Source organism: Lynx rufus, unplaced genomic scaffold, assembly GCF_022079265.1.
Source record: "Lynx rufus isolate CCGP_SWC_20201006 ecotype Redwood Valley unplaced genomic scaffold, mLynRuf1.p SCAF_2, whole genome shotgun sequence".
Classification (NCBI taxonomy): domain Eukaryota; kingdom Metazoa; phylum Chordata; class Mammalia; order Carnivora; family Felidae; genus Lynx; species Lynx rufus.
In genome coordinates this window covers 116387158-116400481 of record NW_025814834.1, presented here as the reverse complement: position 1 = coordinate 116400481, position 13324 = coordinate 116387158, and positions in this window count along the sequence as shown.

The window sequence follows — 13324 nt, the reverse complement described above, 5'->3', positions numbered from 1 at the left end:
ATGTTATAGATTCTTCAGCACAATAAAAAATGTTATAAAACTTGTGAAATTGAAGTTTTTACACATAGAATTTTATAACCAAGATACTCACTTTCAAAGCTAGAGAATTAGTGATTCTTTTCTTAACTTGCAGATAATTAATAAATGCCTCTTTATTTAAAAAGATAATAATGCTTTCTGAGAGATAGTCCTAGAAGTTAGTGGAGAAGGAGAATCCTCCAGTGGGTAAAATTTCAAGTAGAATTTATTACTGGCTCTGTTGGTGGAAGACACAGTCTGAGGATCTTTACTGATCCATGTGCAAGGCCAGTGCTTTGGCTGGGTGGACAGATTCAAACAGAATGAGAACAGAGGATCGGGGACAGCGGGTTCAGGAAGAAGGCTTGTGCATAGACCACACAGGAGGGTCCCAGAATGTGAAGAATATTTGTGTCAGTGGTCCCTCACCATCAGAAATTAGGGTTGCTTCTGGTGGCCAAGTGGGTCAAGGGAACCTACTTTGTGGATGTCATTCTGTTTCCTCCCCAGACATTCCATGAAAGAAGTGGCTGTGGTGGCAAGAACACAGGCTGCATGTGGCCTTCCCAGGATGTACTACCCCCTTACCATGGCTGACCTACCAGGGCTATTACTTGGCCTACAAAAGCTACCAAACCAGCCCACCACCTGGTGAAGGATGCTTATGTTAGGTCTCTTCAACAAAGAGGAGGCAGAAATGTGTTCTCTCTATAAGTCAATTTCATATTTGGACTTATTTTCCCTGCTCCCATATGTTTGCTGCCACCACCACCACCACCTGTGGGCATCCTGGATGCTTTGTAGGCTCCCTTGGTGGCCCACATAACATGGCTTCTGACCAAAGCTCTCAATGTACAGTGACGGAGTGCTAGCAATGTCCAGCAGACATTAACTCATCTAATCTTCACAGCAATCATATTGAGCAAAATACTATTATTATTAGCTCCATTTTACAGATAAGGAAACTGAGTCACAGGGAAGTTTCTTAAATTGCTCAAAGTCAGAAGTAGGTGAGTGGTGAGGCCTGTATTTGAATCCAGACAATTTGGTCTAGAGTCCATGCTTTAACCACCACACGAAGATTCATGGGAGTCATGGATCTTATCATGTACCCCATCCCTCAGAAGCAGCCGACCTCCCAGAAGACTCATTTATGGTAAAACCTTTTAAGATTGGAGCGCTGACCACAGAGTGCAATTTATGTTCTGAACCAGCAACCATTCTATGGCACCATTTCTCTTCCAGCCAGAATACACGATGAGTCCAGAAACAGAGAGAAGGGTGGGAGTTATAACCCATTCACAACATTTTTTGCATGCAGATCCATGGCTATCAGCTTTGCCCGTTTAGGGGTTTGGTATCCCAAGGAGATTTGCTTCTGCAAAGAGGAGACACCAGTAGTTCCGTTGAACTGGACCTTGAGACAGTAACCTGAGTATTTTAGTTTTTTATGCCATCGAGTGAAAGGCAGAAAAGGGGGCAAGATGTTAGCTGGGGCGATTGATCCTGATGATTGAGAGAAAATAAGGTTGCTGTTACACACAGGGTCAGGGAGAGAGATGGGTGCAACCCACGGGTACCCCCAGGGTACCTCATACCACCAGGTGCAATGGTTAATGTTAACAGAAGACTAAGCAGCAGAAGAGAACTGAGAGTTCAGGTCCTCCAGGAGTGAAGGCCGAGGTCACTCCACAAGGAAAGAACCTCAGTTGTCTTAAGTCCTGGCTGAGCTCTAGAACCAGTCTACATGGATTCAGATCTAAGCACTAACACAAGCTGGCTGCATGTCTATCTCTGCTTTAGTTTCTGTAGCAGGATTCTCGCACAGAGTCGTGACACCCAGGCTTTTTTTTTCAGGCAGCAACTTTATTTGTTCCAGCACCGCTCAGTTGGGTTTGTACCCAAAGAATGGAGCCCCGAATGCCATGTGGCATAGTTTTTTATATATTTTTTTTACTTCTTCGTCTCCCATATATAGTAACACACACACGTAGTCTGATTAAATGGTCTCATGTTACAACGTTGGGAAGGATGTTGTCAAGGTTGCCTTGAGGGTTTTTTTTTTTTCTTTCCTTAGGGAGGGGACCCTACCACAGTTTCCACACCTATAAACTAGGGATAATAATAGTTCATACCTCAAGTGGTTATTTTGAGAATTGAGTAATACTTCTAAAGCACTTAGGACAGGGTCTGGCATGCAGTAAACACCCTATAAATGTTAGCCATTATTAAGGCAAAGGAATGAGAAGTAATAGAGGGAAGTCATATATACCAGCAACAGCTTCAGGACCAGCTGGGAAAATGAGAACAGTACACACAAAAACTTGTACAGGCATGTTTATGTTAGTTTTATTATTATTAGCCAAAAATAAAAACAGTCCAGATGTCTTTCAATGTGGGTATGATTAAACGAAGGTATATCCACACCACAGTAAGTTTCCCTGGCAACAAAAAGAAATGAACCATTGCACAGGAAGAAAAACATCAACACAATGACAAGGGAACCTACAGAATAAGAGAAAATACTTGCAAATCCTCTATGCAATGAGGAGTGGATATCTAAAATATACAAAGACACACACAACTCAACAGAAAAAAACTCCAAACAATCCATTTAAAAAATGGGCAGAAGGGGCGCCTGGGTGGCTCAGTCGGTTGGGCGTCCGACTTCGGCTCAGGTCATGATCTCATGGTTTGTGAGTTCGAGCCCCGTGTCGGGCTCTGTGCTGACAGCTCAGAGCCTGGAGCCTGTTTCAGATTCTGTGTCTCCCTCTCTCTCTGACCCTCCCCCGATCATGCTCTATCTCTCTCTGTCTCAAAAATGAATAAACATTAAAAAAAATTTTTTTTTAAATGGGCAGAGGACACAAGTAGACATTTTTCCAAAGAAGACACACAGAAGGCCAAAAGGCACATGAAAAGGTGCTCAACATCACTCATCACCAAGAAAATGTGAATCAAAACCACAATAAGATATCACCCCATGCCTGTCACAATGGCTATTATTAAAAAGACAGGAAATAGTTAAGTGATGGCAAGGATGTGGAGAAAAGGGAACCCTTGTACTCTGTTGGTGGGGATGTAAATTGGTGCAGCCACTGTGGAAAACAGTATGGAGTTTTGTAAAAAAATTAAAACTAGAACCACCCTATGATCCGCGATTCCACTTCTGTGTATATATCCGAAGAAGATGAAAATGCTAACCTGAAGTGATATACACACCCCTATGTTTATTGCAGTATTATTTACAATACACACATACACACACACAGGAACATTATTCAGCCATAAAAATAAGACCTTACCATTTGCAACAGCACGGATGGACCTTAAGGGCTTTACGTTAAATAAGTTAGAGAAAGACAAATCTCACATATACACAGAATTAAACAACAACAACAACAACAACAACAACACATAGATATGGAAAACAGATTGATAGTTGCCAGAGAAGAGGGGTGTGGGGGGGGTGGGGAAAATCAGTGAAGGGGGTCAAAAGATATAAACTTCCAGTTATAAAATAAATCATAGGGATGTAATATACAGCTTGGTGATCATAGAATAATATTATGTTGCAAATGTAAAAGTTGCTAAGACAGTAGATCTTAGAAGTTCTCATCACAATAAAGAAAAATTTGGTGGGGTGCCTGGGTAGCTCAGTCAGTTAAGCATCTGACTTCAGCTCAGGTCATGATCTTGCAGTCTGTGAGTTCGAGCCCTGCATCGAGCTCTGTGCTGACAGCTCAGAGCCTGGAGCCTGCTTCAGATTCTGTGTCTCCCTCTCTCTCTAGCCCCTCCCCTGATCATGCGCACTCTCTCTCTCTCTCTCTTTCTCTCTCTGTCTCAAAAATAAACATTAAAAAAAATCGGTAACTATGGTGATGATGTCAACTAGACTTATTGTGGTGATCATTTACAATATATACAAATATCAAATCATTATGTTGTATACCTGAAGCTAATATAATGTCATATGTCAATTATATCTCAATTAAAAAAAATGAACTATTGTTTACACACAGTAACCTCGATGAATCTCCAGAGAATCATGTGGAGTGAAAAAAGCCAATCACAAAGGGTTACATACTGTATGATTCAATCTACATTAACATTCTTGAAATTATAAAATTACAGAAATTGAGAACAGATTAATGTTTACCAGGAGTTAAGGTGTGAAGAAAGTGGGTGTGGCCATAAAAGGGCAACATGAGGGAAATTTGTAGTAATATAAATGCTCTGTACCTTGACTGTATCAATGATTTCCAGGTTGCAAAACTGCACTATAATTTGCAAGAAGTTACCATCCAGAGAAACTGGGAAGAGTATGTAGAATCTTCCTGTATTTTTTCTTAGGACTGCATGGGAATCTATAATTACCTCCAAAGAAGAAGTTTAATTAAAAATAAGAACCTGAGGGGCACCTGGGTGGCTCAGTCGGTTGAGCGTCCGACTCTTGATTTTGGCTCAGGTCATGATCCCAGAGTTGAGGGACAGAGCCCCAAGTTGGGCTTTGCGCTGGGTGTGGAGCCTGCCTAAGACACTTTCTCTCTCTCTCTCTCTCTCTCTCTCTCTCCCCCTCTGCCCCTCCCCCTGCTCATTCTCTCTCTCTCTCTCTCTCTCTCTAAATAAAATGAAAAGACAAAAAACAAAACAAAAACATGAGAACAAGAGAACAGTAAAAAAAACAAAAAAGACAAGAACTGTAGTCTCTAGTCATATTCCCTTCCTTACTTTGTGTATATATGTGTGTGTATGCTTTTAATTTGTAATTTTTGCCAATTTTGTGGTGTAAATACGACTGATTTCCAGCTGCCAATGAGTCATCATTAAACACAGAATTGGGAAGAGATGGGGCACAAGTCCGTTTCACAAGCTAGTGCAGGCCAGCAAAACTGTTTGCCCTATTAGTTTGGCAAAAGTTAGAAAGGCTGATAATATCCTATAATGGAGAGGTGTGAGAGAATGACACTCATCGTTAATGAAATGCCTTAAAAAATCAAATTAAACTATTTTTATTTGAGTATAGTATAACAATGTTACATTAGTTTTAAGTGTACAACATTGTGATTTGATACTCCTATACATTATGCTGTGCTCAAAATGATGTTTTGGGGAGGGCAACACTGTTAATATCTTTCAAAATGTTAGATGTCAAGTTTTTGACCCCAATACAATTTTATGGAAATACTTTAACAAGTGCATAAGTATACAAAAATAGCTGTCCGGTACAGCATTATTTGTAATAGTGACAACAGTAGACATTTCATGAAGAGAATGATTACGTAATTTGGGTTATATCTGTGCTGTAGAACACAAGGAAAGCAGACCATACATACTGGCACAGAAGGACAGTCAAGATATTTGAGCAAAAAGCAGGGTGCCAACTGCCGAACTGTATGTATAACATGTTCTCTTTAAGCAAGCAAACAAACAAACAAACAAACAAACAAAAAACCAGGTGCGCCTGGGTGGTTCAATTGGTTGAGCGTCTGACTTTGGCTGAGGTCATGATCTTGCGGTTCATGAGTTCGAGCCTTGCATCGGGCTCTGTGCTGACAGCTCAGAGCCTGGAGCCCGCATCTGATTCTGTCTCTCTCTCTCTCTTTCTCTCTCTCTCAAAATAAATAATTAAATATAAAAAAGAAAAGAAAAGACAAATGTGTAGAAACACATTCTCTGATGTAGGATTTTCGAAGGGCTTGTTCCAAACATGAAGAGAGGAGGGCTGACATCCTCTTCTTTGCCCTCCAATATCTTTGCTTCTTTTCAGATCACTTTTTTAAAAGCTTTATTGGGCTATTCACATACCAAAAAACTCACCCATATAAAAAGTGTAGTTCAGTGATTTTTAGTATATTCACAGGTATGCAACCATCAACACAATCTCATTTTAGAATATCTCCATGAGGTCAGAAAAAAACCTAAAACCACCTAGAATTCATTAGTGGCCACTTTCCATTCCCCACCCCCAGCCCTAGGCAACCACTAATCTATGGATTTGCCTTTTCTGGACATTTCATTTAAATGGAGTCATATAATATGTGGCTTTTTGTGCCTGGCTTACTTCACTTAGCATGATAGGTTCAAAGTCTACCCATGTTGTAGCACATATCAGTACTTCATTCCATTTCGTGGCCAAATAACATTCAATCGTATGGATATACCACATTTTGTGTGCTCATTCATCTGTTGATTGACATATGGGCTGTTTCCTTTTTTGGAGTACTATGAATATGTGTGTATCAGGTTTCCTATGATATATGTTCTCATCTCTCATGGGTGTATACTCAGGAGTGGCAAGAGAACTTTTTCTGTTTGCAGAAGAGGGTTTCTGTCTCCTTTATGTTGAAGGCTTTCCTCAAATATCTAGTGATCCCTGGTGATCCTGTTTCCATCAAAGTCTGAATTTTCAGCACCCCCACCTCAGCCCAGCTTTTCAAGGTACCCAATGCCTCCAAATCCTAAGATTTTTCAAGATGCCAGGGTGTGCAGACACCTTTACTTTACCATCCTAAAACCAAAAGTCTCATAAATACCTTAAAAATCAACTATGTAAGCAGTTATATCCATTCTTTAAAAAAAAATTATAGTAAAGCTAAAATCCCATTATAACTTCTCCCAACTCCATTTCCCTCTCCAGGGGCCAAGTTATTCCCCTCATCCCAGCAAAGCATACTTCCTGTTTTAATTCCACTTCATTTGGCAGATTTTCTTGATTTTTTATTGTTAGGAAAATTTTCAGAGGTTCTTTGAAATTTCCCTAAGTAAAATTATATAAAAGTCACTTTCAACCACCATCATGAGCCCATTAGCCTTATGTTTATGTATTATTTTGTGCGTTAAAAAAATTTTTTTTTACATTTATTTATTTTTGAGAGACAGAGAGAGACAGAGCACAAGTGGGGGAGGGGCAGAGAGAGAAGGAGACACAGAATCTGAAGCAGGCTCCAAGCTCCGAGGTGACAGCACAGAGCCCCACTCGGGGCTCGAACTCACAAACCGTGAGATCATGACCTGAGCTGAAGCTGGACACTCAACCCACTGAGCCACCCAGGCATCCCCTATTTTGTGTGTTTAAATTATTACAAATGGTATCATATCATTTGTATCATATATTATATATGCAAAATGTAATTTCAATTAGAATCCCAATACAATTCGGTTGATTTTTTAAATCGATAAATGATCCTAAAGGAAGATAAATACCCAGGAAGACAGACAACAGATTAATATCCACATTACATGAAAAGGTCTTCTAAATTGTTAAGGAAAAGACATGCAATCTAACAGAAAAGTGGACAGACAATATGAAGAGACAATGCAGAGAGGAGAAAATTCTCTACAAAGAAATATGAAAAGATGCTTAAAGTCACAGACAGTCCAGGAAATGCAACTTAAGGATCAGAAGCCATGCTCTACCTTGTCAGGCATAATATGGGAAAGAGCTATTAACAGCTGTTGCTGGCAGGGATGTGCGGAAAGAATACTTTCACCTTTAACTTTTGAGGAAAGGTAATGAACTGGGGGCCCCTGGGTGGCTCAGTTGATTGAGCATCTGACGCTTAATTTTAACTCAGATCATGATCTCATGGTTCATGGGTTCTGTATCAGGCTCTCTTGGGATTCGTTCTCTCTCTCCTCCTCTCTCTGCCCCTTCCCTACTCGCTCTCTCTCTCAAAATAAATAAACATTTTTTTTTTAAAGGTAATGAACTGGGGTGCCTGAGTGGCTCAGTCAGTTAAGCATCCGACTTCTGCTCAGGTCATGATCTCACAGCTTGTGAATTTGAGCCCCACGTCCAGCTCTGTGCTAACAGATCAGATCCTGGAGCTGCTTCGGATTATGTGTCTCCCTCTCTCTCTGCCCCTCCCCTACTCATGTTCGATTTCTCTCTCTAAGAATAAACATTAAAAAAATAAAAATAGGGGCGCCTGGGTGGCGCAGTCGGTTAAGCGTCCGACTTCAGCCAGGTCACGATCTCGCGGTCCGTGAGTTCGAGCCCCGCGTCGGGCTCTGGGCTGATGGCTCAGAGCCTGGAGCCTGTTTCCGATTCTGTGTCTCCCTCTCTCTCTGCCCCTCCCCCGTTCATGCTCTGTCTCTCTCTGTCCCAAAAATAAATAAACGTTGAAAAAAAAATAAAAATAAAAATAAAAGAAGGTAATTAACTGACTTATATACTGAAAAAAAACTTTTGTCTCTAAATATTTTACATCTCTCATTACACTATTTCGTCTAGATTTATGGTTTATGTTACTTTTAATCCGGACTCAATGCATGAATGCACATAATACTTCTATTCCTCATTATTTTTATGTGCATCTGAACAGCATTCTATATTTCAATTACATTTGAATACCATGTTTATTTAATCTCTTGGATTTTCTATATGGGCAATCATATTGATTGCCTAGCCACAATTTTTCCGTTCTCTTTCTCAACACCTGTATCTCAATTTTTCCTTTCTTCCTCCCTTCCTTCCTTCCATCTGTGTTATTTATGAGGTGAGGATTGCCAGCCCATCAGATGCAGGGATAATGGTCTTCTTTATCTTGTTCTTTACTTTAATGAGATTATGGGACTACATCTAAAGTTTTACCACTAACTAATGTCTATTGTAGGATTTTTGGTGGATATCCTTAATCAGGTTAAAGAAAATCCCCTCTCTGCTTTCTTCATTAAAAGCTGTTTATATTCTTTTCATGGATGGCTGTTAAATATTATCAAATTCTCTTTCTGCTTCCATTGAAATAATTATATAGTGTCTCTTCTTTAATCTGGTGAGTTACATTGATAAATTTCCTAATGGTGAATTAACCTTTAATCTGAGATAAACCCTGCTTAGTCATGCTGTATTATTTAATATGCTATTAGATTTAATCTGCTAATATTTTATCAGTTTTGCAATTATGTTTAAAAAGCCTAAACTTTCCTTATAATCTCCATGCCTCAAGCCTCAGTGACCTTTGCCTAGAGATAAAATTTGACTCTAATCTGCTCTATTCACATTGACAATGGCTCTCAAGTATAATTTTGGCAGGAAGTATGTTAGAATTACCCTTCTCATCTCCAATCTGTTTTTGTTTGTTTGATTTAGGAGGGATTGGGAAAAGTCTGAATACCCATACCCAGAAAGGGTTCATCTGCTTGAAAGGGGTGTGGGGGTTGAGCATGAGATTTCCTCTACCCTTTCTAGAACTTGGAAGTATGCAGTTCAGCAAATGCTTCAAGGTTAGACATAAGTGTAATGAGGAAACCCATTTTCAGTTGCTGCCTTGGCGTTTCACAGTGTAACAACCCTGCTCACACCCAGAGTCTGGATACTTAGATAAGGACCTGAGTTTAGGATTCCACCCCAGTTCCCACTGTGCTTTTCCCGGGGCACCTTTTAAAATAACCAATTAGCGCTGAACCCCCGAAAAGTGAGTGGTCTCCGTCCCAACCATCTTGTAAGTAACAGGTGCCTCTTATCCTGCTTTTCTGTCTCCTGCTCACTGATGACCTGGGACAGAGGACTGCTCTTCCCCTCGCTTACAATAATTCTTGTGACTTTACTTCCTTTGTGTGCTTATACTGAGACTGCGGCTTCAATCAAAATGGAGTTTTCACTTCCCCAAAGTGGGGGTGTTGAGGGAACATGAGGCAGGCTGAGGGGAAAGCACAAGCTAGCACCCCCCCACCCCCCACCGTGGAATATGTGTGATACTCCTCGGACATTCCTGCTACCCAAGAACAAAGGAAGGGGGTTTAAGTGCTTGCCATGGTCATGGGGGAAACTCAGGCAAATGAAAAATTAAATTCCCTTACTGCCTATAGTGCATTGACAAGTCCTTGAAACTGGCAGAGTGACCTCCCTCTAGGAGCTCAGCTGCCTGGATGCTGGCACTTTGTGGGGGGCAAAAGAGAACTTTAGCTTAACATTATCCCAACATCAAGGACCCTGTAAGTCAACTTCCTTTATCTCAACTGCCCCAGGATATATGCTGGCCATCGTACTCCAAGTTTATGGCCCCCTGATATACATCTAAAGGGTCTCATGACTGAACTTATATTAAATGGTAATAAATGGTGTTTCCCTAGCAACAGCTAGTCCCTCAAGGTCCTGGAAACCTTGCTTCCAAAATTCCTTAGAGACTTACTCTATCCCTGACCCCCTGCCAACCTGAGGGTATAGAATGACGAGTTTCCCGACAAGACCCCAGTGCAGCTCTTCCTGCCCATGGGTCCTGTCCCTGTGCCTTAATAAAAATTACCTTTTTGCACCAAGGACATCTTCAAGAATTCTTTCCTGGCTGTCGGCTCTGAACCACCCCACCATCACCCCAAAACCTCATCAGGGGCTTGGATGTTGAGGAAGTTGCCTTCCCACCCCATGTGGGTGGCTTGGGCCCTCTCATTCAGCAAGTCATAATCTGCATATTCTATATCTTAAAAAAATTTTAATGTTTATTCATGTTTTTTGAGGGAGAGGGAGGGAGAAGGAGGGAGAGTGAGCCTGTGTGAGTGGGGGAGGGGCAGAGAGAGAGAGGGAGACAAAATCTGAGTCAGGCTCCAGACTTTGAGCTGTCAGCTAGAACTCATGAACCGCAAGATCATGACCTGAGCCAAAGTCAGACACTTAACCCACTGAGCCACCCAGATGCCCCATAATCTGCGTATTTTTAATTTAATACACCAGCTACAGCCCCTCAACACAGATAAACAGAGGGAAGGGAACTAGATGTGTAAATCGTTGATTTTTTTCTTCTGCACTCCTGGCTAGGCTTTCAGCAGGAGAGATACTCAGAATAGGATGGTCAGGCCAAGCGGTTCAGGGGAGAGCATGTGCTGTGGATCCCACGTGCTCTTTGAAACTTAAGAACTCTAAAATACAGTGAATATGTGAGTGTGAATAAAAACACTACAATAGGGGCACCTGGGTGGCTCAGTCAAGCGACCGACTCCTGATTCCGGCTCAGGTCATGAATTCATGATTTGTCAGATTGAACCCTGTGCTGGGCTCTGCTCTCCCTCTTAAAATAAGTAAATAAACTTAAAAAAGAAAAGAAAAGAGAAAAGAAAAAAGAAAAGAGAAGAGAAGAAAAGAGAAAAGAAAAGAAAAGAAAAGAAAAAAGAAGAAAAGAAAAAAAAGAAAAGAAAAGAAAAGAAAAAGAAAAGCAGGGGCGTCTGGGTGGTTCAGTCAGTCATGCATCTGACTTCAGCTCAGGTCATGATTTCACTGCTCATGTGTTCAAGCCCCACGTCGGGCTCTATGCTGACAGCTCAGAACCTGGAGCCTGCTTCCAATTCTGTGTTTCCCTGTCTCTCTGCCCCTCTCCCACTCACACTTTCTTTCTCTCAAAAAAAAAAAAAGTTAAAAAAAATTTTAAAAAGCAAATATATATATATAGATAGATAGATAGATAGATTTTTAATTTTTATTTTTTACTTAGGGGAGCCTGGGTGGCTCAGTCAGTTAAGTGTCTGACTTCCACTCAGGTCATGCTCTCACGGTTTGGTTTGTAGGTTAGAGCCCTGTATCAGGCTCTGTGCTGACAGCTCAGAGCCGGGAACCCTGCTTCCCATTCTGTGTCTCCCTCTCTCTCTGCCCCTCTACCACTTGCTCTCTGTATCTCTCTCAAAAAAATAAATAAGCATAAAAATTTTTTTTAATTTATTTATTTAGAGAGAAAGAGTGCATGCACATGAATAGGGGAGAGGCAGAAAGAGAGGGAGAGAGAGAATCCCAAGCAGGCTCTAAGATGTCAGCATGGAGCCCCATGAGGGGCTCAATCCTATGAACTGTGAGATCATGACCTGAGCAGAGATCAAGAGTTGGACGCTTAACTGAATGTACCACCCAGGCACCCCAAGAAAAGGATGCTTAGTTATACATCATGTTGGAACAACTGTGTATTTTTAAAAAATGTTTTATTTATTTTTGAGAGAGTATGAGAGTGGGAAGGGCTTAGGTAGGGGGACAGAAGATCTGAGGCAGGCTCTTTGCTGACAGCAGCGAACCCAATATGGGGCTTGAACTCATGAACCATGAGATCATGACCTAAGCCAAAGTCAGACACTTGACCAACTGAGATACCCAGGCTCCCTGGAACAACTGGGTATTGATCTGGAAGGAAATAAAGTTAGATACATTATCTCCTATCATATACAAAACAAAAATCCAGAGAATAAAGATCCAAATGTTAGAAAGTGAAACAAATAAGCAAAATAAAGTATAAAGACTATGTGGAAGTAATTCATAGAAGAAGAGAATTGAGTATAACACTCCTCATCAGCATAATGGAAATTATTTTTCACTATCAGATGGGCAAAAATTTAAAGACTGATACTATCTAATGGTTTTGAGAGTGTGGGGAAATCTGGCACATTCTAATTACATAGTCATACACTACTCATGAGAGTAAAAGTTTGATATGATCTGTATTAGTTGGTTTGGGCTGCCATAACAAAATACAGGTATCACAGCCTGGGTAGCTTAAACAATAGAAATTAATTTTCTCACAGTTCTGCAGGCTGGAAGATTAAAGTCAAGGTGCCACCAACAAGGTTGGTTTCTGGCAACACTTCTATTCCTGGCTTAGAGATGACTGTCTTCTTGCTATGTTCTTGGATGGCCTTTCTTCCATGCCTATGGAGACAGAGAGTGCACAGAGATTTTTTTTTTTTTTAATTAGAGAGAGAGAGAGAGCAAGCATGTGCTGGGGAGAAGGGAAGATGGAGAGAGAGAGAGAGAGAGAGAGAGAGAGAATCCCAAGCAGGCTCCATGCTCAGTGCAGAGCCTGATGCAGGGGTCTATCCCATGACCCTGGGATTAGGACCTGAGCTGAAATCAAGAGTCAGACATTCAACTGACAGAGCCATCCAGGTGCCCCTCTTCCTCTTCTGATAAAACGAAACACCAGTCCTATAGGATTAGGGCCCCGCTCATACCACCACATTTAACCTTAATTACTTCCTTAAAGGCCCTATCTCTAAGTACTGTCACATTGGGGATTAGAGCTTTAACATGTGAATTTTGGTAGAGGGGTAATCACAGTTCAGTCCAAAACACAATCTTTCTGAAAATAAGCTGCTAGCATCTATTAAAACAAAAAAAAAAAAATGTGCTTATTCACAATAGGCAACAGGTGGAAACAACCCAGATACCAATGAATAGATGAATGAGTAAACAAAATGTGGTATATACATACCATGGACTATTATTCAGCTTTAAAAAATAATGCATTTTTTACATATGCTACAACATGGATGAACCTTGAAAACATTATGCTAAGTAAAATAAGCCAGACAAAAAAGACAAATATTATAT